Raw genomic sequence first — 13,005 nt, forward strand, 5'->3', positions numbered from 1 at the left:
ACTCGCTGTTATTTATTCACCGCACCAGAGAGAGACAGAGAGAGAGAGAGAGAGAGACGGGCGCTTCTTGTCCAGCTTTTTCAACGCACCGCACCACCATGCTTCTGTGTGAATGTGAACGAATGAGTGAGGCGATGACTTTATAAACTTTATGTGGAAAATGCGGAGATTGCGCATATTTCGCGTGGAAATGTGTAGCGAGTAACGAAAGGTGTCCAATTTTAATGTAGCGGATTAAAAGTACGATTTTTTACTTGTAAATGTAACGAAGTAAAAGTAAAAATACAGAAAAATAAAAATAGTAAATAAAAGTACAAATTCTCAAAACGTGTACTTAAGTACAGTAACGAAGTAATTGTACTTCGTTATTTTCCACCACTGGTAGTCATGTGGTTCAGATGTTTATGAGGTGTAAAGTTGTAAACTGCTCCAACAGTCGATCTGGCTCTGGATTTAAGTGACTGTCTTCACTCTAGGGACACTGTAACTTAATCCTTTACCGGCCCATAATTGTGTACTCATCACATTCCATTTCAGCATGAGTCTACTGGAAGCCCCCATAGGTCCCATGTTAGACCCAGAAATGTTGGTTAGTATAAACTTTTATGATTCAAATGTCATCTATAGGCTTAGCAGAGGAGATTAAACTTGGTTGCTAAAAGTTTCACGTTGAGCAATTTGAGCAATTAGCATAATATGTGACCATAACAATATACAGGGCAAAAACAAATCTAAATTTCACCATTCTTTATCATGTGATGTGTCAAACTAGGGTTTTTTTCAATCCATTCCAAGCATTAGTTTTGCACAAAAAACTATCCTTGGGCTAAAAGCATAGCCATCATCACAAATGTGATGAGGTCAGTACAATATTGAGCAAGTGGCTATGGCCGTTTTGAGCCCAAGGAGTGTTCGGTCCCCATACTATACTGGTTGAAAAATGGTTTGCAAAATCGTGGGATGAAAATTAAAACAATGATTTAATTAAAAGACCACTTCACCACTTTTCAACCTATCTTCATATAATTGGTCCTCACTAATGTTCATGACAAAATGGCACAATCATTTGTGCCATTTTGTCTCATGTGTCTCATAGGAGGGCAGTTCACAAACCCGTCCACCAGTGACATCATCAATGGGGAATCCAAGCTAATAGAAACTGCAGGCTTTCTATTCCTGAAAAGTTGCAATGCGAAAATGGAAGCCATCATTCTCACAATGATAAAAATCTATTTTTTGTAAAAAATAATCTTGTTTAAAATAAATCTGCCTAATGATGATGTCACTGGTGGACGGGTTTCTGAACTGCCCACAGCCCTCCTCCTCCAAAGACTGAGTAGAAAAAGATTATGCCATTTTAATATGATTATTAGTGAGGACCTATTATATTATGAAGGAAAAAAAAGTGGTGAAGTGGTCCTTTAACAGTATTTCATAATACGGTAATTGCACACTCTGAGCCTTACACAGCTGATACAGTTACAGCTTGCCTATATCAAATCAATAAATTAGAACAGTGGTTTTCAACCAGTGGTCCAGGGACCACCAGTGGTCGTTGAGGGGATTTCAGGTGGTCTCCCGTTAAATGAGAGTTGGTAACCAAATGGACTCTTATAGATCCTTAACTCTTGAGAGTGTAAAATGAAACCATAGGGACCATGTTAAACATCTGTATTAATATAATAACACACCTGACTCCATGTAAACATCTGTAATATAATAACACAGCAGCCTCCATGCTAAACATTTATTATGTATTATTCACTGCATGCTAATTAACGTTTTCACTTGTAGGCTATTCATGGGTTTTTATTTTCACTATTTTAGAGCTTTGGACATATAACAGCATTACTGTAATACCATGATGGTAAACTTGCAATGTTAGATTATTTCTAAATGAGTATGATTGATGGATAACAGATTATTTCTAAATGAGTAACAGATTATGTCAAAATAAAATGTCTACCAATATTTAACAAACAAACATCAGATATCTCTGACTCCTATAAATAGTCCAGAGAACAGAAGGAACACCTGCAGTGAAGAGTTTCACTCAGGCATTGAGTTATGATGGATGGTTATCCGTGCAGGAATGAATGCAGTCCACTAGGGGGCACTATCACACAGGAGAAACAACATAGTATGTAGAGCAGATATGAGCTCTGAACACAACAGTACATAGAAAGCAGGATTTCTATAGGTTGGTCTACAGTGGAAAACCACCAAGGTTACTAGCAAGATAATCAATAGACCTGATATCCTTTACACATTGTATATTAAACCACCAAGGTTACTGCCAAGTGTTAGTAATTGGTAGTACATATTATCTTAAGATAATATGTTTCCATTATATACTTTTATGTTCAGGTAATTGATTAAAAAGAAATGATCCAGTGACAAAGGATAATTCATGCAGATACATTGTTATAAATTAAATGCATATAAATCCTATAAAATGATGTGAAACAATTTGTGAGAATGAACTATAGCCTACCGCACAGAACAGAAGTCTCATGAAAGAGTTTAAGCAACTCAAAGGCCCTTAAAACAAGGCTCCAGACTTCCCAAAACAAACTGATCAGGTTACTACTTGGCCTCACTCCCTGAACCCACCTCACCCCTGCCCAATTTGACAGACTGGAATGGCTTAGGGTTGACGACAAAGTAGAGCATCTTGCAATGGGTCTGGTCCACAAGATTCGCTACACCACCAAGATGTACCTGTCTAAATACTTTCATAATGTCAACGACATTATGAAAGTACACAGATTCGGCACAAACAAGGGACTACATTCATATTTCGCTCATATGCCACCAAAATGTGGACTCCTTCAAAACCGCTCTCAAAGGGCACCTATAGTGTACGAAATATGTGACCATCTTGTGGACTTCACATAATAAAGTTTTTTTCCCTACTCGAAAACCGCAATGATGATTTACTTTTGGATACTGACGCAACGTTATGTGATGTAGATTGTCACACATTTTTGCAGGTCACCAATGCCACCGTAACACCGCCAGGCTGTACTGAAATTTGGAGCTTTGGAATTCAGCTCTAAGAGACGGTGTTCCAGAATCTTCATTGAAATCTCCACTTTTCAGGTACAAACATGAGTATTTATGCTCTTGAATGGTTGAATACATCAGATGGCTTCTTGGTTAGAGTGGGTCACAATATTATCACACGAAAAGATGAAATTATACCTACCTACTGTAGGTTCCATCCTGGCGGAAAATGTTTCCGGTGATAAAATGGCCACCAACATAATAAAAAAAAGTCAACGAAAGAACAAGATTCCTATACAGGATCTCCTCACTGGTCAACAAAAACACCTTGAAGACCTTATAACAGGAGCCCTCGTACAAAGTTTCTTCGACTATACCAACCCTAACCTTGGTACCATAGCACCTCAAAGGCCCTTACAACTAGGCTCCAGACTTCCAAAAAACAAACTTGTCAGGCTTCTACTGGGCCTCACCCCCAAACCCACCTCACCCCTACACACTTTGACAAGCTGGAATGGCACAGGGTTGACGACAGAGTAGAGCATCTTGCAATGGGTCTGGTCCACAAGATTCGCTACACCACCACCACCACCAGCTATATAGTATCGTATGGTTCTATCTATAAAATAAATACAGTCCCATCGGTTTAGAAGTGTCCAGGATCCACTCGTAGTTTCTCAAAGAAGAAAAAAACATGCATATCAGATGAAAAAAATTCTATATCAGTTGAAAAATATATGTATCATATTATTTATTTTAAACCTTCAATAACCTTGCTTTAATTTTACTTAATTTTGGATTATCAATACTAAATCATTGTCTGAGTAATAGGTGTCTCTAACTTCAATATTTCTATTGGTATTTTCATAAATATACATGATCTAAAATACTTCCGGAATCTGTAGTTGGATTTGTGTGAATTGCTTAAAGCCTAATCCGGACATGTGGGATTTTGTTCTAGGTAATCGACAAGTAACTTTCTTAATGTTTCTGCATCCATTTTCTTTATACGTAGGTAATTATTCGTATATGTAAATTGTATCAATTGTACCAATGTGTGTGTGTGTGTGTGTGTGTGTGTGTGTGTGTGTGTGTGTGTGTGTGTGTGTGTGTGTACTGTGCAGATGTCTACCAGTGATTCCTACAACTCAGCAGCCCTGAGTGAAGACCTGAGCTATGCTGTACCCTGGAGGACTGCTGACTCCATCTTCACCCTTGACGATAACAACTACTGCACTGACACTGAGACAGGCTGTGAGTCACTCACACACACACACACACACACACACACACACACACACACACACACACACACACACACACACACACACACAGCAGTTGTTATCATCAAGGGTGAAGATGGGAGTCATGCAGGCAGAAGTCCTCCAGGGGGCAGCATAGCTCAGGTCTTCACTCAGGGCTGCTAAGTTGTAGGAATCACTGGTAGACATCTGCACAGCACACACAATGCCACACTCACACAGTCACACACACACACACACACACACACACACACACACACACACACACACACACACACACACACACACACACACACACGCACGCACGCACATGTAACATCTTTATTTGCATTCACATTTTACAAGAAATTCTTGAACACAAACAATAGTGGATGCGCAAACTTGAATAAGTGCTTAATCAGGATACAGATCACGGGTACAGAAAGCATCGCCTTCTCCATAGGCCTATATAGCGACTGCCAATTATTGCAGACACTGAATAGAATTTTGCCGATGCCTTAGCTCTCGGCTTGGGCATGCCTGCAATCTGCAGGCCCCTCACAACTGATTTATGGACATTACCGAGGCTTCCAAATATGAAAACAAGTGGTTTACATTCGTAGCCAAGCTGTATAATAGCATCCTTAAGACGCCTGGTACTTAAAGGTGATATAGGCAGGTTTTCAGCCAAAAATCAAAATATTTATCTATCTATATTTGTGGCCTTATTCCCTCTATCTTCCCCTATATTTTGATGCTGAGCTGCTGCCCTGTAGACATACACTCTCCCTTTGTCTCCCTCTATGTGTTTGTATCTGTTTATATCCACTGTTGTTTATGTCGCGGGACGGAATAAAGTGTGTTGGGAGGAGGGTCTGTGTGGGGGGTGACGCGGAGTCTTAGCCAATCACAGCGCGAGGGTGTGACTGTGTGTTCGACCCAGCAGTATTATAATGAAAACGCAATGCGATTTCATTGCAAGTATAATATTATCCCCATATCTTAGTTTCACCATTGTTCATGTGAAATAGTATGTTTATGATGTAATATGTAAGCCTGTTGAAATTATGAGAATCGCTATGTATAGCGCATGGTTGGGTGGTCCGGCCGGCTTGAAGCTTGCATTCAACCCGTGCTCGCCAACGGTGACAAGCCGTCGCTGATCATAGCGATTTTTCTTCATTGCAATGAATAACCGTGGACAAAGTAGTTCACATGAACGATGCTGTAGTGGCTGGGGCATTTGAGGGGCAATATGTTTTATATGCACGATTACAAATGAAAGATAATTGAATTGAGAGCCAGTGAGTCTGCTCCACTACTTCCTACTTCCTCATTTGCGGGACTCGTCGTGTCAGTCTTGTGATATTGTGATTACGCTACAGTTACCCTTAAAAAAACATGTCAACTCAATGTCATTGTTGTAACTATGATATCGATAGAAATTCATATTTTTTTAATGTCATATTTAGCCATACGAGCGCAATATCCATAGCGTCCCTCCCAGCAGCAACAACAACCCCATAGCCCGAAGTGACCTGGCTCAGCCAATAGAATGACGGGGGGAGGGGGGTGGAGCTAGATTTTAATTTGTTTGGAAACACTCGATCAATTCTGTGTACAAACACTGGAAACTTGTCTACAATACCTTTAAGCACCTTGGTAAGGAATGCCTCTTCCAGACTGTGGTCAAATGTACATGCCACTTCCAAAATGGTCACTTCTCTATACTGTCCTCCTCATCAACAACAACAATATCTGGTGTATTAGCTGTGACATCTGAAAAGGCATCATTTTCATGTGATAAACACGTGAGTGCTTATACATTTTGGCAGATGATGAAACATATAACTTATGTCCTTAGCTAATAGGTCAACAACACACACAAACACACACACACACACACACACACACACACACACACACACACACACACGTCACACACACACAGGGCGGGGAGGGTGATAATTGTCACTGCACATAATCCAGGCAGCAAGGAGTGTTGGGTGTGAAGAGTATGTCGCCAAGCAGCCATATTTATGCACCTCTCCTGTTCCCAATTAAGTTGGTGTCGTAGATTGTGATCACATTAGATAATTGACACAGGGGTGAAAATGGGTTACAACATTGAGGGATAAAAATTACAAGAAAAATCCCTTTCAAGTTTTTAATACTCTTATCAACATGGGAGTAGACAAATGCTTGCTTTATCATCATCACCTTTATTTATGGGTAAATTACAAAGGACCTTTAAGCAGAACAGCCAGTCAATCATAACCAAAATAACTCAATTGAAACAGGAGAAATCCTGGTTAAAAAATATGTTTTTGAGCATTCCTTTGAACTGACCTTAACAAATGAACTGCTCCTGACGGAACGTTATTGTATGGACATTCAGTGACAGTTTCTCTTTCTCCATCTGGAAATAAAAGAAGCGATGGACATATGGACCATATAATTGAGGCTTTAAATTCTAATACAGTCAATGCTTGGGCTCTGCTCCTTCTTTCCTTGTAGCGTGTAGACCAGGGGTGAGAAACTTTGACGATGGAGAGGGCCACTATATTTCCACACTCACTCACTAGGGCCATATAGTACTGTCGTAGCAAAAATAGCCGATCTACAAGCTCAAAGCGTGTCGCAGCGCGACGCGTTAGTCCTACAACTACAACCTATCTCAAACCCTCACCCTAAACCTAACCTCCCAAGGGCAAGGGGCAGCATGCATAAACCTAACCTTAACCCATGTCTAACCAATGACTAGTCTAAACTAAGTATGCACCCCGTTTTGAGCTTATATAGATCGACTATTTTTGCTCTATTCAAATTGAAATCTTGAATAGTTTTTTGCTTTTTTTTATTGGAATCCTGAAAATTAACATTTTTATGTCATTTCAAATGCCTTTTAATTATACTTGTGTTGAGCAATGAGCTACTAATTTAGACGGAAGCAATTACAGCGGGTCATGTTCGCATGTTGTGGAATAGTAACAGCTGAAACCAATACTATATCAGTATTCTGACATTAACCTGAGGGCCACATTAAGTGAAGGTGCCCCCTGGGCCGCCAGTTGTCCACCCCTGGTGTAGGCAGTTGCAAGAGGGTATGCGCATGCATAAAGTGAATGGCAGATCGAGTGGCAAATCGAGTGGCATAGAGTGTGACAGAGTGAATTTAATGTTGTTTAAAGTCATTCAAATATTACTTTTCTGTGTGGATGCATGGGCTATGAAAGTAGTTTTTTGCCACTCAGTAGGCGTTCCCGAATAACTTCCGGGTATAATAATAATAATAATAATAATAAAACTTTATTTGTATAGCACCTTTCATGACATGAAATGCAGCTCAAGTGCTTTACAGAACAATGGAGAATAAAATAAAAGCAAGGCAACGACATTAAAAAACAAGCAGTAATGCAATACAGTGAGGACATGAATAACAAAAATAAAAGATCAATTAAAAGCAATGTTGTAGAAGTGGGTCTTGAGCTGAGCTTTAAAAATGTCTACAGAGGCTACCTGACGAAGGTACAGTGGGAGCTTGTTCCATGCCGACGGCCCGTAGAAGCAAAAAGCTGCTTCCCCGTATTTTTTAGTTGCCATTTTTTTAGGCAAAGCGAGCAGGCCAGCAGTGGAAGACCTTAGGGGGCGGTTTGGGACATATTTAGGCAGGCAGTCATGCAGGTAGGAAGGTGCGAGACCATTGAGAGCTTTATACTCAACTCAACTTTATAGACAAGTAAAATAATTTTAAAATCAATCCTAAAAACAACCGGAAGCCAGTGCAGTGATGCCAAAACTGGAGTAATATGTTCTCTCATCTTAGTTCTAGTTAAAACTCTGGCTGCTGCATTTTGGACAAGTTGTAATCTGTCAGTTGTTTTCTTAGGCAGTCCTGAAAAAAGTGCATTGCAGTAATCAAGCCGAGAAAAAACAAAGGCGTGGATTAGCGTTTTTGCATCGTCCAAGGACAAATAGGCTCTGATTCGTGCAATATTTCTAAGGTGAAAAAAGGCAATCTTGGTAACATGATTAATGTGTGAATTAAAATTCAATTCAGAATCAATAATAGTATGGGGATGATGTCACGCGCATACCCTCTATATGGTTGGTTGTAACTTGTGAGGCAGTCGGATGCAAGAGCCGGTCGGAGATGATCGGTTAGAAGATTTCAACGGCATGCAGTCACGGATAGCACTGTTTGCTTCCCCCCAAAAAGATAATCTCACAATAGAACAAACCAGGGCACTTAGGGAACTAATCAACAACAAACAAATCATTATCAAACCAGCAGACAAAGGCTCCTGCATAGTCATTATGGATAGACATCAATACCTTTTAGAAGGTGAGAGACAGCTCAACAATCAGGACCATTATAGGCAATTAGACCAACCCATTTACATGCAGACAGCTACGAAGGCCATAGCCATCATAAACAGTCTTAAGGACAAAAGGCACATAAACGCCAAACAACACCAATACTTAATAGGACAGGATAGCCCACGGGCTAGGATATTTTATCTTTTACCAAAAATACACAAAAGCCCGGATTCATGGACAATACCATATGAAATTCCACCCGGGAGACCAATTGTGTCGGACTGTGGCAGCGAGACGTATCAGACAGCAGAGTTTATTGAATATTTCCTGAACCCACTGTCGATAAAACACCCCAGTTTTATAAAAGACACTTACGATTTTGTGGACAAAATTAAAGCTATTAAAGTAGGAAAGGAGGCCCTTCTATTTTCAATAGATATAGACAGCCTCTACACAAACATTGAAACAGAATCAGGACTCCAAGCAGTCAGAGAAGTCTTTAGTAAATACCCAGACACAAGTCGACCAGAGGAGGAAATACTCCAATTACTAGACTTAAATCTAACCCAGAATGATTTTTCCTTTAACAACAAATTCTATTTACAAATCAAAGGCACGGCCATGGGAAAGAGATTTGCACCATCTTATGCAAACATTTACATGAGCATATGGGAACAGACCGCACTAGAAAAATGCAGACTTAAACCGACACATTACTATAGATTTCTAGATGATATATTTGGAATATGGGAACATAGCCAAGAAGAATTCCAGGAATTTATTGATGTTTTAAATAGCCATCATAGATCCATAACGATAAAATATGTGACACACACAGAAAGGATTGACTTTCTTGATGTAACAATCTTCAAGGGCCCAAACTTTAACACAAATGGGAAACTAGACTTAAAAGTATTCTTTAAAGAAACAGACACTCACGCCCTATTACACAAAACGTCATTCCACCCGACACACTCCTACACAGGAATAGTCAAATCACAACTACTAAGATTCCATAGGATTTGCACGCAAAGAAGTGATTTCAAAATAGCTTGTAAAACTCTATTTAATGCCCTCAGACTAAGAGGATACACTAGGACCTTCCTCCGGAAAGCCCAAAAAACCTTCTTAGAAATAAAAGTGCGAGATACAGGCCCCAAATTGGCCCTGATAACCAGTTATTCAACACAGAGCACACTAGCCAACAACAGAATAAAAAGGAATTTTGAGAACCGAACAGACGATCTTCTAAAAGATTATAAAATTATATCGGCCTACAGAAAAAATAAAAACCTTAAAGATTATCTAGTACACAGCAAACTAAAAGAAATCAACACACCAGCACGCCAGGGACCAGAATACTTCAAACCCAAACAATTAGTAAAAAATAGAACCACAAAACGCGTCTTGGAGATTAAACAACAAATAACAGCCAGAACCAGCAACTGCATTTATTTAATCACATGTGAAAAATGTGGTTTACAATATGTCGGAGAGACAGGTAAAACAATAGGTACTAGGCTGGGACGACACAGATACAATATTAACAATGCCAAAAAGACAACCACAAGATTGGTGCAACATTTTATGGCGCACGGCATTGGAGCTCTAAAATGCGCTGGACTTCAACACAATCCTAACTGGACAGTAGGACAAAGACGTTTTAATGAAAAACAGTGGATTAAGAACCTCAACACGGATTTTCCTCGAGGCTTAAACATGCCTAAAATTAGATCTTGAACACTAAAAAACTTAAACTCAGGATTAAACTGGAGAAATCTAAAAGTGATTGGATCAGACTTCCTTCGGATACATGGCGAATGCATTTATTCCTTGCATTGTGCCTACACATGTCGCGACCTGCGGTCGTGACATGTGTAGGCACAGTGCACTGAAATCTTTTAATTCCCCCCTCACCGCTATGGTGTCAGAGCAGCCCCCAACGTTGCAGCTTCAGATCCTTTTTTTTTTTTTTCAAGCAAAGACAAATGAGAAGGGAATTTCGTTTTGGAAACTGCTACCTGAGCCCATGCACTTCCCACTCCTCAGGGACTTTACCCTATCTATGGCCAGTATGTTTAGGAGCACTATACATCTGTGAGAGCAATTTCTCAAACATGAAGCACATTAAGTCAAAGGAGAGAAAGAAGCAGGACGTTATTTCATCTGATGCAGATCGCATGCACAAACATTGAAGTTGACATTCCTTCTATTGTGCACCAACAAGAGAGACCACAAGTGTCTCATTAAAGACAAAACCATTATTGATATCATGCCAGTTTGATAAACATGTCGGAATGGGAGGCATGTGGAATTGCACTAAAAGGAATTAATTATTCTGATGAGTATTGCACTTGGCTACTTGTTTTGTAGTGTTCAGATAACACTAATAACAGTGAAATGCATGTAATGAATATGAAGCACTCAGGAATGTTTTGTTTAGTAGCAGGATAAAAGTTTATATATTTAACAAAAGCATTTATTATTGCACTTTTGATTTACTGTTGTAGTGAAATGCAGCAGGAATGCTGCTTTGTGTTTGTTGAGCAGTGAAGTTCATACATTTATTTTAATAGAAGCCTTAATTATTTTAGGTAATTTTTTACATTGATATTTGGGTTACAGCAATACTTTCAAATTCAGCTGTATTTATAAGTTCATAAAGTTGAAATTAAGCATTACTAAATGCTTTTTAAAATGGAATAAAAACAAAGTTACAACGAATTATAATTGTTTATAATTATTTTTGCTATATTCAAATTGAAATCTTGAATTCTTTTTTGCTTTTTTTTAATTGGAATCGTGAAAATTAACATTTTTATGTCATTTCAAATGCCTTTTAATTATACTTGTGTTGAGCAATGAGCTACTAATTTAGACGGAAGCAATTACAGCGGGTCATGTTCGCATGTTGTGGAATTGTAACAGCTGAAACCAATACTATATCAGTATTCTGACATTAACCTGAGGGCCACATTAAGTGAAGGTGCCCCCTGGGCCTCCAGTTGTCCACCCCTGGTGTAGACAGTTGCAAGAGGGTATGCGCATGCATAAAGTGAATGGCAGATCGAGTGGCAAATCGAGTGGCATAGAGAGTGACAAAGTGAATTTATAATTGTTTATAATTATGCCTTATTTATCACATCTGAGGGCCAATGAAATTGAATGCTGCCCTCAGAACACATTCCAAGGCATATAAGTCACATATGCTCTGTGACTATTATGGGCTATTTGAGTGATGGGGTACTACTGGCGGGACTGCCGATAAACAATGCGGCCCCCCAGATTGAGTGTGGAAATGTAGTGGCTCTCACCATCGACTCAGTTGCCCACCCCTGATATACAGTATATTCATTAGCCTCACGTTCTTTCTTACAGACCTCACACTTTCAGTCTCAGAAGAGTGATAGACCTCGCCATTCTGTCTCGATTGGGAGAGGACAGATGAGACCTGTGGTCTTGGGAGAGCTGTAGGCAGATCGAGAGCTGGACGTGGATCCACTGACTGAGCTCCGACTGGCACACTAAAGGTTTGTCTTCAGCCGCTGGACTGCAAAACAGGACATACGGAATCATTAGGATAAAGTGGACCCTACAGTACATGAAGCACGTAAGACCAGCACCCTCACCTCTCCAGAGCCGCTCTTCTTCTCTCCACAAACTCGACTTGATGAAGATCGAGTCGTCCTTTCCAACTTTCACTTCGGTCATTCCTGTTTGAACCAAAGTTAAATACAACAGTGAACAAACTAAAACTCACCAAACGAACTAGCGTGTTTGGTAAATAACATAACAGGAGGACAATAGAGCGTCGCAGTCCCGCCCCCCTCGAGAGACCCGGAAAAGAAATCGCCGTTCATTTTCCTCATAGGCATTTCTTAAAGTATTTATTTAAAGACTAATACTGATCGACTTTCTCTGGGTTGGTGACAGCAATATCCAAGTCAAAACTATCCGTAGCCTCCGATTCCTCCAACTGCAAAAGAACATAAATATATGGCAATACGCTAATTTAAAAAATCACACCCGTGTGAACTGAGTGGTGCAACCCCCCCACCCTCTCTCTCTCATTAGCAGGCAACAGTACAGCACTATCTCTGTTTCTGGCACAACAGTGCCCCTACTGGTACTAATAGCCATACTCGTGCTCATTAACGTCAAATACATAGGCATATCACATACATAGGCGGACACGGACATTGCTGTTCCTTAATTGGAGTGGTTGCACCATTCAATAAAACCTTCTTGATGGCAATAAAATAAGTATGTTGCAGATGGACATGGAATAAGCTTTGTTCAGTAGTGTATCATTTAGTTTTGGCATGTTTAATGTTGAGTATAGATCTGGGTTTCCTTTATCTTTTCGGAGAAGTCGTTTGCAGCTGGTCTCACACCTGTGAGAACAAACCAGGAAACCCTGGTTGAGAATGAGAACCCC

The 13,005-nt window shown here is 39.8% G+C and overlaps 1 long non-coding RNA gene across 1 annotated transcript; it reads left to right on the plus strand.

Moving 5' to 3' along the window:
- The first annotated feature begins 2,980 nt into the window (after nt 1-2,980).
- On the plus strand, nt 2,981-12,376 carry LOC308320016. Its single transcript, XR_013964508.1, has 3 exons — nt 2,981-3,102; nt 4,131-4,260; nt 11,946-12,376. It is a non-coding gene; the product is annotated as an uncharacterized lncRNA (long non-coding RNA).
- Nucleotides 12,377-13,005: the final 629 nt, after the last annotated feature.

Source organism: Protomyctophum bolini (assembly GCF_963924005.1).
Source record: "Protomyctophum bolini genome assembly, chromosome: 8".
Lineage (NCBI taxonomy): Eukaryota > Metazoa > Chordata > Actinopteri > Myctophiformes > Myctophidae > Protomyctophum > Protomyctophum bolini.